Raw genomic sequence first — 16,464 nt, forward strand, 5'->3', positions numbered from 1 at the left:
TGGGTAATTGGGGGAAGGGGGTGTGCAAGACTAATTTGCAAAGAGTTACTCTCTGTTTGCAATGGTATAGTGAGAGAAAAACAATGGGATGGAGTTGCCCAAAGCAACTGTTAGTGGTTACGATAAACCGTTCTACTGCCCTTGGTTCGTGCAATATAGATACTTCAATTTAGTAAATAAAAGAAGCTCTTCCATCCATCACGCTGTCTTTCTCTGAGGTAGACGCCCGCCATGTTTTCAGAAGACCACTTGAGACCTGTCTGCCTTCACGAGCTTCTCTAGTTAACTCTATTTATTTATCTCATACATAGGCGCCTCCAGGCTGCAGTCTGCCCAGCGAGCGCCGAGAAGCAGGCTAGTGGAGCATGTGATGTCACAAATCAAGCCTCACAGCTGTCGACGAGTGTCTGTATGGGGTCTTAATGTATATATTCACCTATATATATAACTCCAAACATAAGCATTCTTTGGCACTAGCAGCTGGGGGGCGCAGAAGGTGCCTTTGAGAGGTTCTGCAATTTGGAAAGTTTCCAACTGAGCACTGTGACTCATGGGAGGTACTGAAGACTACCCTTTGTTCCTGAAAGTTGATCATGTGTGCCCCAGAATGTGACCCATTACATGGAAGGTAACCATGGGGGAGGGGGCTTCCACCGATTTGATGGCACGGTGCCAAGGCAGTCCACTGAGCACTCACGGCTCTAAGACGTAGGATGCCATTGTGATCTGAGGTGTGGGGCTGTGTATGGTTCATCCATGATGCTGCCTGATGTCTCGGTGCTCCCGTGTGGTTGTTTATGGCTTCATTCGACTGTTAGATAGATCTGTGGGTCAAAGTGCCAGCTGTAGAGATCTGTATGTAATCTGAAGGCTTTTGGTACCAGTGCCCTGAATATAGCCTTGGTGGTACAAGCTTCAGCTGCAGAGATCTGTATGTAACCAGCAAGTTCATGGTTCTAATACTTCCATGTTCGGCCCCAACCAACAATACAGAATACAAGCAAAAGCACAATAGACCAGGCATTGCACCTCTCCCACAGAAAAATGGAGAACTCCAGACACAGAAAATAAGTCGGATTATCTCCTTGAACAAGAATTTATAGGGACATTTAGCACGGGTATGGCAGCACAAATAGCCTAGATCAAACAAGATAGTAGCACAACAAACCTATAACACCAGGCGCAGCACAGAGATAGAAGCTCAAGAAACTGAGAGCACTGGGCAGGGGCCGTGAACCTAAAGCATTGCCAGAGGGTGCAGAAGGCAGGGCCGAACTGGGAACCCCAAGCAGCCCTGGCACATTTTGTCAGACCATTCCCCCATAAGGAGCATAGCGAGTGAGCCTGACCACTACAATGGGAGTTGGCGGGTTCTCCCATCAACAAAATTTGGGGAAAATAGCAAAACCAATGCATTCTACAACACATTTTCTATATATTCATTGTATTCGTTTTTAAAGCATAGTAAATGATGGTCTTACACTGCACTAAGATACGACAATCTATATTTGGGCTCTTCAATGATTCCCTCACCATCACCCTCTAACAGTGTCTCATCTCTTCAAACCCGTCTTTCACATGTATTTCATTTGTTTTATGATGCCTTTCTTTCTAGCATAGACTGTTGGAACACTTACCTAACACACATACAGAGACAATGAATCATACATGTGTAAATCAGAGTATAGAAAATATTACAAAAGGAACTACTCAAGGAGTAGGATTCACTCCATCCATACTGGTAGGCATTTTATAACAGTGCTTGGTCTGGGGAACCATAAACTCAGCATTCAGAACGTAACAGTAGCTAGAGTTGACTTTACCAATAACAATTTATTTCTACCCACACAAACCCTTTTTAGCAAAATTAGGATAATCAAAGACTAGGAAAAAAGCACAACTTTCTGTTGGAAATGGCCCTTTTTGTAGGGTTATCCCCAAACGTTTCACCGTCTTCCTCCTTTTTTCTGATCTGCTTTTGCTGGTTGATTGTTCTGCGCACTTTACCACTGCGGATCAGTGCTAAAGTGCAAGTGCTCCCTATGTAAATTATATTGGTGATTGTTTTATCCATGATTGGCATATTTGACTTATTGCTAAGTGCCTAGTAAAGTGCCCTATGTATTCCCAGGGACTGTAAATCAAATACTACTAGTGTGCCTGCAGCACTGATTGTGCCACCCACATGAGTAGCCCTGTAAACATGTCTCAGGCCTGCCACTGGAGTGTCTGTGTGTGCAATCTTGCACTGCCAAATCGACCTGGCAAGTGTACCCACTTGCCAGACCCAAACCTTCCCTTTTTGTTCATGTAAGGCACCACTAAGGTAGGCCCTAGGTAGCCCCAGGGGCAGGGTGCAGTGTATGTTAAAGGTGGGACATCTACTGATGTGTTTTACATGTCCGAACAGTGAAATACTGCCAAATTCGGTTTTCACTCTTGCAAGGCATATCTCTCTCATAGCTTAACATGTGGGCTGCCTTTCAATATCCTTAAAGTGCAGTTTCCCTTTGAGAGCAGATAGAAATTTGGAGTTTGGGGGTTCTGAACTTACAATTTAAAAGTACATCTGTCGGTAAAGTTGTTTTTTAGATTGTCAGTTTGAAAATGCCAATTTTAGAAAGTAGGCATTTTCTTGCTTAACCATTCTGTGCCTCTGCCTGCTTGTGTATTCCACATCTGGGTCACACTGACAGTTGGGCTGTTTGTGAATCTCCACTAGACAGTGACTTAAAGGGAGCTGGGGTACAGCCTGCATATCCTGATGGGTCACCTTGGCTAGAGTGGAGGGAGAAGTGGTCACTTACTCCTGAAAGGGCTGTGCCTGCCCTCACATAGTGCAGTCTCCGACCCCCTGGTGTGTGTCAGGGTCCAGGCCTGGGCAAGGCAGGATCTTGCCTTCTTCAAAGGCAGAGCTGGGTATAAGTAGTGGACCCTATACCCCAGACTTTTAGAACACTTCTGGATAAATAAGAACCTCTGCCCATGAGAAGAGCTGAAAAGCTGGAGACGTAGTACTGCCCTTTTGCTATGCGTGCTTTGCTGGGTTGGCCTGCAGTTGCTGCTTCTGCCTTAAAGAGGGGAAAGACTGGACTTTGCTGGGTATACTGTTTGTGAAGTTTCTCCATGGGCTTGGAGTAGAGCTTGCCTCCTGTTGGAAGTCTCAGGGATATCAAAGGCTTCAGCTTCATCTGGGTACAGCACTGGGAACTTGTGCTGCAACAGAAGAAAAACCACTGTGACGCCGTCAATGACGCTGCTGCCTGCACCATGACCTGACGACTCCACACAGAGCTGTGCCTCACGTCGCACCACAACCCTGGTCTCACTGACGCGCCCCACCTGGCGCCGTCACTGAGTCGTTGCTTGCGTTGTGACCTGAGGGACCCGCACTCCCCAATCGCCTTGCTCACACCGCAGCCTTGGCATCCTCGACGACGACGCTCCACATTGACACCGGCGCCTCTGCCTGCACCGTGGCATGTGGACACTGCTCGTGAGGCACACAAAGCACCATCCCTTCCCGCACCTCAGCCCGAGTTCATAGACACCAGCGCCATCGACTCCAGTGTCGTCAACAGATGCCCCTGTCTGCACAGCGACCCGTGGGTGCCGCATGGAGCCCGCCCCGTGCTGCACTGCGGTCTTGGGGGCCTATTGATGACAGCGCTTAAGCAGCGACAACGACGCTGCCTGCACCGTGACCTGGAGACACCACACGTCACACCGCCCCCCTTTCACACCGCAGCCCTGGTGTCACAGACACTGAAGGACGCTGTCACCGAGCTGCTGCCTGCACTGTGAGCTGTGGGCACCACACGTTGCATCGTTTCGCTTCGCACCGCAGCCCCGACACCATCCACACCAGCACTCCTGACTTCGTCATCAGCCTGGAGTTTGATCTGCAATGTGTGAGACTTCAAGGGCCCGATGACCCCCACACCGACCTCCGGAACCGACGCCAGGGATGCCACATTCCGGATCTCATCATGAAATACTGCCAAATTTGTTTTTCACTGTTGCAAGGCCTATCTCTCTCATAGGTTAACACGGGGCTGCCTTTAAATATCCTTAAAGTGCAGTTTCCCTTTGAGAGCAGATAGATATTTGGAGTTTGGGGTCTCTGAACTCACAATTTAAAAATACATCTGTTGGTAAAGTTGTTTTTTAGATTGTCAGTTTGAAAATGCCACTTTTACAAAGTGGGCATTTTCTTGCTTAACCATTTTCTGCCACTGCCTGCTTGTGTATTCCACATCTGGGTCATACTGACAGTTGGGCTGTTTGTGAATCTCCACTAGACAGTGACACAAAGGGAGCTGCGGTGTAGCCTGCATATCCCGATGGGCCATCTGGGCTAGAGTGGAGGCAGGAGTGGTCACTTACACCTAAAAGAGCTGTGCCTGCCTTCACACAGTGCAGTCGCTGACCCCCTGATATGTATCTGAGTCCAGGCCTGGGCAAGGCAGGATCTTGTCAACAACAGAGACTTTCCTTTAAAGTTTGCCTAGTTCAAAGGCAGAACTGGGTATAAGTAGTGGACCCAAAACCCCAGACTTTTAGAACACTTCTGGATCAAGAGGAACCTCTGCCAAGGAAAAGAGCTGAAGAGCTGGAGGAGGAGTACTGCCCCTTTGCTGTGAGTGCTTTGCTGGGTTGGCCTGCAGATGCTGCTTCTGCCTTAAAGAGGGCAAAGACTGGACTTTGCTGGGTATCCTGCTTGTGAAGTTTCTCCAAGGGCTTGGAGTAGAGCTTGCCTTCTGTTGGAAGTCTAAGGGATAACAAAGGCTTCAGCTTCATCTGCCTACAGCACTGGGAACTGTGTGTTTTGTGCTGCAACAGAAGAAAAACCACTGCAACGCTGTCAACGAAGCCGCTGCCTGCACCGTGACCTGACAACACCACACAGAGCTGTGTCCCACATCGCACCACAAGCTTGGTCTCACCAATGCCGCCACCTGATGCCATCATCGAGCCGCTGCTTGCACCATGACCTCTGGACTCTGCACTCTGCCATCACCTTGCTCACACTGCAGCCTTTGCACCCTCGACGACGACGCTCCATGCTGACACCGGCTACTCTGCCTGCACCGTGGCCTGTGGACACCACTCGTGAGGCACACAAAGCACCATCCCGTCCCACACGGCACCCCTGGTCCACCGACGCCAGCGCCATGGACTCTAGTGTCATCAACATACACCCCTGTCTGCACTTTGACTCGTGAACACCGCACGGAGCCCGCTTTGTGCTGCACCACTGTCTTGGGTATACCCCTGACAGCACTTCAGAAAGGGCAACGCCGCTGCCTGCAACGTGACCTGGAGACATCACATGTCGCACCGTCCTGCTTCACACAACAGCCCTGGTGTCACCGACACTATAGGACGCCGTCAGTGAGCTGCTGCCTGCACAGTGAGGTGTGGGCACCGCACGTCGCATCGCCCCACTTCGCACCGCAGCCCCTAACTTCGCCATCAGCCCGGACTTCGATCTGCAACGCATGTGACTTCAAGGGCTTGACGACCCCCCCACCAACGTCTGGAACCGACGCCAGTGACGCCGTGCTCCAGATCTCATTGCGAGGATCACAATGCCCTACATTTCCAAGGTACTGTTTGCTGGCCTTCCCAACACAGTAGCTGGCCCGCGATGGAATGGCCGGCCTGAAGTGTTGGATTTGTTGTTCACAACGCCCCAGACAGAGCTATCGACTTCAAGGAACTGTTTTTTAAGTTAATTCTTTCAAAATTCCTATCTTTATTACTGTATGTTAGATTTTTCTTGTTTTGGTCTTGTTTTACATAGATACATATTGGCTATTTTTCTAAAACTAATGTAGTGTCTTTTTGTAGTGGTTTCACTGTATTACTGTGTGTTATGTGCAAATGCTTTGCACATTGCTTCTGAGGGAAGCCTGACTGTTCATTCCAAGCTACCAAGAGGGTGAGCAGGGGTTATATGAGCTGGGTATCTCCCTTATCCTGACTAGAGTGAGGGTCCCTACTTGGATAGGGTGCAAACCGACTGTCATCTAGAGCCCCCATTTCTAACACTTTCTAACCTATAGTAAGGAGTTTCCATGCAGCTTTTTGATGGCAGTTCATAGCTGACTGTGTTAGAATATGATTGTAACTTATGAACTGCACAGTAACAAACGGAGCTCTGTGACAAAAGCAGTATTCCACTCAGGCACATAAAATATTGTTCTGTGATCTGCATAGTACATGTCCTTTGCAGCAGGCATATTAACCCTCTTTGCTACCTTAGATGAGTTAAAAATGCTACTAGACAACACCCCGATCTCTCTCCAGCAGATACATTAATCACCAGAGTCAGAGTAATCTTGGCACTTGGCACATTTACTGTTGCATCAAAACTGTAGGATATACAAGGAACTCTGCAATGCTTTTAAAACTGCTGCACTGCTACAAAACCGGCCCCAGTAACAAAAGCCACCTCCCCCCATGCTTATGGCTTCCTGGGGAAACGCCCAGTATGGCCATTCAGGCGTTGTCATAAGGTGCCCCTGGTAATGCAAAGTTGCAAAATAGGGAACTCTGGCATGAAGGACCAGGTCATAAAGACTACTCACATGTACAAGCTTAGGCACCTAGTAATGCCAGGTCTAATTTCTACAGGTTCTACTGGCCCTGGTGACAGGACGATCTGGGACCTGGGTGGATCCACCTTAATTCCAGTACAGACCGCTGGTGATAACAGGACTCATCGGCACAGGCTGCTGCACCCCTCCTGATGCATGGAACCGCGCTGCAGTACAAGATGCCTAAAGGGGCACTGACAGGGCTTGTAGCTCTCACGGGCTAAACCTTTTGTCAATGCCAGTGCCTTTTTATTTTCCTGTTTCTCCCACCATCCCTGGCTTACTCATAGGAGGAACTGACATGATTCAGCGAGGACCTGGATTTCCTCTATGGAAATATAGCCACATAGTTGTCATAAGAGAAAGTTTGTTAGCGTCTGTGTGTTCTTCAGAGAAACAGTGTTCCCCTCATTTACAGCAGACATCCGTAACCAGTTCAGTTGCAAGCCAAAGACCGTGAAGGGAATGCTAGCAAGCAGACTTCATCTAGATGGAGAAATAAATCTAGCATTTATATTATAGTTAGTTTTTTTACATTTATGTTTCACACAGCCTGCTTTTAGCATGGCATTCTAGCTTCTTCAATAATGCAGGAAGGACATTCCAAACTGTTCAGATTAGAACACAACCCACCTGTTGTCTATAGGAAGGATCGTCCCAGTGCACAGAATTCCAACCCCTGTCTTCTGTGCCCCTCTGCACCTCAAGAATAAAAGATCAACCGCTTGCCAGTCAGTCAGGCCCCATTCCAAATATAGCAGTCCGACTCCATTTACTGAGAACAGCAACCACTCCAGACATGATTTGTACTCTGTTGGCTGTGCTAGTGTTTTGTGGTTTAAGTCCATAGGCACAATGAGGGCAAAAGTTCACTTCTAGATACTCTGTACTATTAGGAGGCTGAATTAAATGCCAGTAGTGAAAGAAAACAAATTATTCACTCCCTCTTTACTTTTTTGCCTATGTTCAGTGTTGTATTGTGAGCGAATGCGCTTATTTGCGTCTTCAAGAAAGTCTTGGACACAGTAGCTGCACATCTGTGTCATCATGAGTTGTGATTGCAGATATTTGGAAGAGTGCCCCATCAGGGTCCTCCCCTCTCTGTTAGACGTGGCACGTCGTACAACTGAGCGCAGAACGTCACTGTTTCTGAGTGTTTTTCATAAGTCAGTGGGCTGAAGCATAATTGTTCCACAGATCCCACTACTTTGGGGAGGGGCCGCTGATTACTTGTTCTTTCTGAACACTGTCCCTTTGGGAGATGGGAAATGTGATCGGCGGTGCTGCATTTGTTATTGATCAGGTGAGGATGTTTCTAAGCAGGGGAATACAGCTACAGAAAGGCTGAGCGACAATCTCACAATTCTTTGTGCCAGTGTTGTGGGTGCTTCATACTGAAGGTTGCCAAGTGCTGCCTGTTCTGAGAAGCATTACTTTTACAAAACATCACTAAAACAGACTCAGTTTTACTTTATCCCGCTTTGATCATCAGAGGGAAAGTAGAGGATCATGTGGAGTACAAAGATTTCAAATGTAATATTCCTGTTTTGTGGTTTCCTTCCATCGTTTTATGGAAAAATTAAAGCATATTTATCGACCTGTATTTACCCGGTGGGTGATGGTGGTGTGTGTGAATGCTGGAGTTCTCGTGGCTTACAGTGGCATTGTAACACATGCAAAGATGTTGTTTCTGTCCACAGTTTTTGCATGCCGTCTCGAAAAGCCTCCACAATAGTTTTAAAAACCATGCATGAAAAACCAACCTATGACTTAAAACTTCTGATTGTCAACTTTCATTTTTGTTTCAAATGAGTCTCTCATTCCTTTCCATCCTCTACATGACTCCACTCTCTGACTGGAGCCTATTTCAAGTCACATATATGTATGTTTTCCTTAATCACTTTTATTGTACATCTGCAACTTGACCACACCTTATTTCAAAGATCACAACCTCTCCTTTAAATGTCATACTCTTGCAACCTAACAATACCTAATTTCCTGTTACACATCTAGAAGTAGAGCCAACCAATCCATTAAATTCCCATATCCACCATCTCCCACTAAAGTTCACACTTAATTTTCTACTAATGTTATCTACCACATAGTAACTGGAGTAGAGGCAATGGAACGGTTTATGTAGAGCACAAAACTATTCCTAATAACAAATAATAATTAAAAAAACACTAACCTTGGGAGCTGGAGCAGCGTGCTGCTTAGCGTAAAGCACAAACATACCCCATCCTGGGTAGTAAGCGCTATATAAAGGTAATTACAATACAATATATATCCCACACTAAAACTAATATAACATTCAGCAGTCAGATACTCGATGGAATTTTGTCCAGGCAGCCTAAAATATAAATTTACTGCTTGACAGTCCTACACTCACATAAGATAAAACTGCTAAGGGTCATGTCCCGCACCCAGTAGTTTACTAGTCCACAGCAGTAAATCAACCGTTACCATCTGTAATAACTGAAGAGATCTGCTACATGCCACTGGCCAACAGAGGACTCTTCATTCTTCGACAATCTGAATTGGAATGATATTAAAAAAGTCAATAATAGCAGACCTTTCCACTGTTTCTCTCTTTTAACCCAAGACTGCTCAGGGTCATAAACTTTAAACAAAATATCTCAGATTGAACAATCCAATGCAGTAACCAGTTAAGTGGACTTGTACATATAAACATAAAAAATATAGAAAAGGGACTTGAGGAGCTGCTCAAAGCTACCAGCATACTGAAAACCATAAACTACACGAATGTCTCTCACTCTTCATCATCCATCATACCGCAAAGCACTGTGTCCTATAACATGATAACTGCACCTCTGTGGACCTCACACAGAACATGGAAACCCTTTCCACACAGGATCAAAACAAAGGCAAAATACTTCCACCGAAACACCTTACATGGTGTAGCATACTACCCATGTAGGTAAGCACTTCAGCACCCCACATGGGGTAGTACACCCTGTATAAATGTTGCAATACAATGCAATGGGTGTATGGAATTCGGAGATGGACAAAGGGGTCTCATTAGCAGATCTCTCCCTGGTATTATTGAGTGGCCTGGCCTCAGCCGTTTCACAGCACATTTAGAGGCCTGGGACTGGTAGCTCCCCCTTGTTCGGCCCGAGGCCCTAGACTTACTGTGGATTGTGGGGTTGATAGTGCAGCACTTCACAATTTTGTGCTGCACCCGTTGACTTTTTTTATGGTAAGTACATCAGCGCGCTGCTTTGTGCCATGGCATTGTCCTTGAAAAACATTAGTGAAGAACACCTCAATGTCTTCTATTTACATCTGCAGGAATGATCAAAGAATCTTCAGTGCTGAAAGCGCTTCTGATACTCAGAAGACCAGCAAACTAGCAGGCCTTTTGCTGTTGTCTGAAGCACACCACTAGACGTCAACCTGGTGCTCACCTTCTGGAAGGCCACCAGGCCTGTGTCTCCATATCGCATCTCTATGCAGGTGTGCCTCGGGTCTTCAATGCTTCCTCTCATCCTATCTTACAGCAGAGTGAAGAGTTTTCTACTCCCCACATTCATGCTCCTTGTCACAAAGGGAAAGGAGGTGAGGCCGAGAATTTTTTTATTTTTTTTTTAGCTTTAATGTTGCAGGATAACTGTGGTTACACAGAGGAGTCAGTTATAGAAGCATCATTTTCATTTCACGCTGATGGTCATATCATCATGATGGGTCAGTGCTTTGAGTGAGATGAAAAAGGTGGGGGAGTCTTTAAAAAAGGCATGGCCAAAGAACTGTAATGAGGGGTCCTTTCGAAGAGTCATGATTTATGCAATTAAATGTGTGGGCTAGACATTTGAATTAGAGTCTATATCTAGATTCCTGTGCTTTGCACAGCATGCCAGTTGAATAATATTTGAGTGACTTTGAGTTTTTTGTTTTTGCTTAAAGACATGTTACACAACAAACCTACATCGAAAACATTCAAGCTATTGTATTTGCCAATGCTTTTCAACAATATCAAATAAAGGAGTAACAATGATAATGTTGTGAATACTTTAGAATTGAGAGTGTCTCAAATCTGAAACTATGAGGCTCTGAATTAAACAATACTAAGCTCTGTGGCTTTGGTAGCGTCCCCTGAATATTTTGATTGTTCCCTTTCTCGCCACTTTCCTCTGCAGCCTTCCACTGTGTTAGTCATTGCCACTGTTTTCAATTTATATCTTTCTGAAATCCTCCATCTGCATATCTCACAAATCATCCCATTGCTTTTTATCGCTGTCCTTTCACTCTGTAGTTTCGCTTATACTTCCTGTGTCTCCTCCCCTTCGCCCCTCCAACACATTTTCAAACATTTTCTTTTCCATTGGTGCTGTCAATATTTTAATAGCTGTCTACCTCCTTCACGCAGGATGTACACAGCTATCAAAATAGGAATTACAGCTGACCCGTATATGTCCACCGCTGTGAGCTTTGCAAAGAGGACAAGGAATGAATGAGCATGTAGTTAGGCTACATGCTCATTCTTTGTCCTCTTTGCAGAGCGCACAGGCACTGTGAGGAACATCATCCTCAACTTCAGAGTTCTCAATCAAAAAATTTCTAGCTTACGCAACTAGAATTTTCAATTCTATTAAGGACATGGAAGCAAGGATTATGCTATCTCTTTCTTTACTGTCAAACACAGCAGCCAATAAAAAAATTTAACTACATTTCCCATGAGGCCACAGCCTCCATATCACCCCCAATCAGGGTCTACACCATCATATATATATCATAGTCTTACAAAGTCCGTACTCTTTCTTTGCTCATTTAGAGAGTAACTTCAACAAAATAACTCCAACCATATCCTCTTCAGACTGAAGGAACAGCACAACCGGTGCAGAACGTCCAAACTTCAAGGGCCATTCCCTGGAAAATGTTCAGGAAGTCTTCTCATCTGTAAACAAAAACATAGCGCCATAAAATCTTGATTGAGGAAAAACAGTATAATATTTCATAACATATCGGGAGGGATACTCAACAATCAACACATTATATCACAAATAATTTCTGAATTGCTCATATCATGGGTGGGATAATCCTCGTCTCCGTGTCCTTAATACAATTGAAAATTCTTGTTGCGTAAGCTAGAAATTTTTTGATTCTATGTCAGGACCGGAGGCTTCTGATTATGCTCGTTTAAAGCTGGTCTACAATTACAGAAGCAACATCCACAATAGGTTTATGATAAAAAAGTCTAAAGGTAGAATCTGAAGACCAATCTGCGGCCCGCATAATAGCCTTCAATCTGGAACCCACATTAAATGCCTTCAAAGCCATAGCCCCTCTAACAGAATGGGCTCCAAAGATTGAAGTGCCAATGCCCACTTCTTGAAGCAACCATCTAACCCATCTGACCAACGTTGCGGAAGATACGAGCCCAAAGGGTTTCTGAAGAGAAATCAATAACTGTCCACTCGAATCCCTTCAAAATTCACGAGTGACATCTTAATACACTTTTAGACATTTAACTACACACAATTCAGCATTATCTCTAAAACTTGGATAACAAATACATGTAGAATTTGATTTGGTGCGTTTAGTGATTCTAAAAGAGACACCCGAAGGAGTAAATACTCTACCTGCAATATCCAGAGCGTTAACATCTGAGACACTACTGCAGGAAATAAGACAAAGCAACATAGCTAATTTTGCTGACAATTGTTTCTTGGTTAAACCCTCATTGGCTGGCCAAGCCACTAGAAACTTCAATATAATATTAACATCCCATAAAACCGAATATTTAGGGTGAGGGGGACACACCAATTTAATGCCATGTAAAAGCTTACAAATCAGTGGGTGCTCACCAATCAGTTTACCATCAACTCTGGGATGTTTTGCTAAAATGGCAGATCTGAAATTATTAATCGTTCTATAGGCTAAACCTTGTGTAGCCAAATGCGACAAAAAATCTGCGATCATATGCACAGAGGCCCCCACGGGATCCACGTGCCTTTGACCGCACCAATCCAACCATCGCTTCCGGGCTGAAGCATATCTTTTATGTGTGCTAGGTGCCAAGGATTGGGAGAGAACAAATTTAGTGTTCTCCGAAATCTGAGAGACTTGCTCCGATCCCCCGAAATCCTCCGATCTTCCGATCTCTGAATCCGTACAGGAGCTGCGCAACAAAGGGCCAACACCACTGGAAACCAAGCTTGTGCCTTCCAACAAGGCATCACCAGGATCATTTCCACCTTCTGTTGAAGGACCTGGGAGAGAACTCGGTGAATCATCGAGAAGGGAGGAAACGCATAAGCCAGTTCCTCCAACCATATCTGGAGGAAAGCGTCCGAGCTGAGAGCTTGCGGATCTGGTCTCCAGCTGTAAAACCGCGGAAGATGCACGTTTAGACGTGACGCCAACAGGTCTATTAAAAAAGGTCCCCACAGATGATTGAGAAATTGAAATACCCTGCGATGCAGCTTCCAGTTGCTGACATCCCAAAGGTATCGGGAGATCCAATCTGCTATCACATTCACTGTGCCCAGAATATATTCCGCTGTGACAGATATCTGATGGGCTAGACAAAAGTGCCAAAAGTCCTTCACAATTTCCACTAACATCTTGGATCGGGTTCCCTCCAGTTTGTTTATGTATCTGGCAGCGGAAATGTTGTCCATTTTCAAAAGAATACAACACTGAGACTTGACAGGGTACAACGTCTTCACTGCAAAAGAGCCTGCTAGAAGTTCCAGACAATTGATGTGCATCTGAAGTTCCTCTGGGGACCACCGTCCCCCTGTCTCCATCTGTCCACATCTGGCTCCCCAGCCCCATCTGTTGGCATCTGACTCTGTGACTACCTCCGGAACCGATGCAAATATTGCTCTGCCATTCCAGGCATCCATATGAGTCAACCACCACTGAATTTCTGTCCGGGCTTCCTGGGACAACATCACTTGCTCCGAATATGAAAGGCCCTTTCGAAGGTGTAAGATCTTCATTCTCTGAAGGGCTCGATAATGTAGGGGACCCAGAAATATGGCCTGAATAGATTATGCTAGGAGGCCCACCAATCGGGCAAGAACCCTCACGGAAATCAAAGAAGCAGACAACGCTCTCCTCAGTTCCTTCTTGATGGCCAATCTCTTTGTCAAGAGGAGTTTCATTTGAGCTGAAACCGAATCTATCCTGAACCCCAAGAAAACTATCTGTCAGGCCCGGACCAACTGGGATTTCTCCATGTTTATGATAAACCCAAGATCCTGGTGTAATTGAACTGTCCATGAGAGAAGGAGAAGTACTAGACTTTCTTCTTGCACCATTATTAAGATGTTGTCTAGATAAATGATAAGACAAACACCCTTCTCTCGAAGCCATTGAATGACTGGACGCATTATCTTGGTGAAACACCAGGGGGCTGAAGACAGCCCGAAGGGGAGAGCTCAGAACTCGTAATACCTTGTTCTCCAGAAGAACTGAAGGAAACCTCAATGAGAAGCAAAAATGGGAATGGTCAGATAAGCGTCCTTGAGATCCAACCGGAACATCCAATCCCCTTCCAGCAAAAGGTCCCGAAGGAGATGAATGCCTTCCATTTTGAAATGTCAATAGACAATCCAAGAATTGAAGTGTCGAAGACTGAGAACTAACTGAGAACCCCCTTCCTTCTTTTGAACCAAAAAGGTGGTGCTGATGAAGCTCCGGGGGGGGGGAACAATCGCCACTTTCTGAAGCAAAGCTTTGATCTCTTGATCTATGAAAGAACTCTCTTGTTTGGAAAAAAGGAGAGGAGGGGGAATGGAGACCTGTTCTGGATTTGGATAGAACATTAGATGATAACCCTGAATGGTTTCTATATACCCAAACATCTTGAGTGATGCGGGACCAATTGCGTGTAAACAGACCCACTCTGCCCCCCAGAACCACTTCCCAAGAAGCAAGAATTGGCTGGTTGAGTGGAGGCTTGACTATATTGTCCTCCTCTGTGAGGTCCCCTGGGATTACATCCTCTGTATCCACGACCTCTCGTCGGGTAGAAGTTGGCATTAGCATGGTACCCCGAGGAACCTCTGCCTCTGCAGTATTGTCTGGAAGTCTGAGGGTTGAACCGGCCTGACATTCAACCTCCAAAACGCCCGGCCCTGCGAAAACGGGCACTATTGAAAACCTTTTTGATGGACATCTGAGCCTTGTCTAGGGTCAAGAAGGTGGCTACATATTTGGACAAATACTTGACAAATCTATCTCCAAACAGAAGTCCATTAGCTGAACGCCCGGCATCAGATAATGCCAATTCAGTCAGTTTAGGGTCTATGCGAAGCAGGAGGGATTTTCTATGTTCTGTAGAAATGGCACAATTGGCATTTCCTAATAGACACATGGCTCGTTGGGCCCATTCTAATAAAATCTCAGGATCAATAATTTCTTGCGATTCTTTAGCTTGCCGGGCTAAGTCTAATATTTTTGTAAGCAGACCAGAAATATCTAATAATTTGTGTTGGCAACTTCTCCAGGCCCTGTCAATACCCTTCTTGGGGTCCTTGGCATACTTTTTTAAGAACGTTACCATGTGCGGATCAAGTTCCGGAATCTCCGCAACCTTGCCAGGTAGGGCTGGACGGGGGCATTCAGAGCGGCGGGTGTTCCGGACGTCCTTCTCAAAGCTTTTCTGCAGTCTAGACTGCACATATTCTGCCACCTCTTGACATGGAACCCATTCCGTGGAACGAGGGTGTATAATAGTGTCAGGGTCAAATTGTAATTTTTTTCCAGGAGGTGGTGCTGCGAAATCTTCGGCATGATGTGCTTTGCGCTTGCGTTTACCCTGTAATTTGTCTTGAACAGGGGACTTATCTGAGTTAGAAGATTCCGAGTCAGAATGTTGGCTAGTTTGCAGAGGGGGTTTAGCGATTTTGGAAAACCCCATAGTCATGATCACTTAAGACCGAGGTAACGGTCTGATCTAGGAGGTCATCAGATGACCGACCAGGCTCATTAATATTGACCTCTACCGGGGTGGGGTTCCCCGAGCCTGCGCCAAAGCGACTGAATCCAAAATTGAAAATAGGTTGTGCAAAGGGACGTAAAGCTTTGATTAAAGCTTTGTTAACTGAGTCCTGCACATAGAAGTCAAGAGCCTCCACAAGGCGCTCCTCCATGTGCTGGTCATAATGACCAGCATCATATTCCCCATAATGTTCATCATCTCTGAATTGGGCCATGTCTCTGTGCTTAGTAATTATATTTGAGGTCCCAAATGTACAGAGTTAAAGTGGGGAGAAAAAAACAAGTGCCTCACACCAATACAGTTTCTGCCGGTCAACAAAGAGGAGGGAGGCACCATGAAATCACTTTTCCCTCGAGCAAAGCTCTAATAGTATTATTACAGCCCCTCGGGCGTATTCTGAAGCGAATGCTGGCAAATATATTCGGCGTTTATAGTCGGCTGGGGCATACCGTTTCTCCTCGCAGTGAAGACGTGCTCGCACAGAGACTCGTCTGTGCTCATGCGCGAAGTCCCGCGAGTGAAGCGGATTAGAGGAATGGCCGCATTCACCTTCAGGCCCCCTCTCCGGCAGGGCTCATGATAAGACGCGCGCGCGAATAAGTATTCAACAACAAAACTTTTGAAAAAACAATAGAAATCACATGTACACCTAAACTAAGAAAATGGAATACAAATAAAGCGCCTGCAGGCACTAGGCTGCGCTAAAACCAAACAAGGTGTAACAACGAAAAAGATTGTTATAGAATGAACAGCAGCAGCAAAGAAAGAGAACAGACTTTGGAGGACTATGATATATATATGACCCTGATTGGGGGTGATATCGAGGCTGTGGCCTCATGGGAAATGTAGTTTAAGTTTTTTATTGGCTGCTGTGTTTGATAATAAAGAAAG

This window comes from Pleurodeles waltl, chromosome 4_2, assembly GCF_031143425.1.
Source record: "Pleurodeles waltl isolate 20211129_DDA chromosome 4_2, aPleWal1.hap1.20221129, whole genome shotgun sequence".
Lineage (NCBI taxonomy): Eukaryota > Metazoa > Chordata > Amphibia > Caudata > Salamandridae > Pleurodeles > Pleurodeles waltl.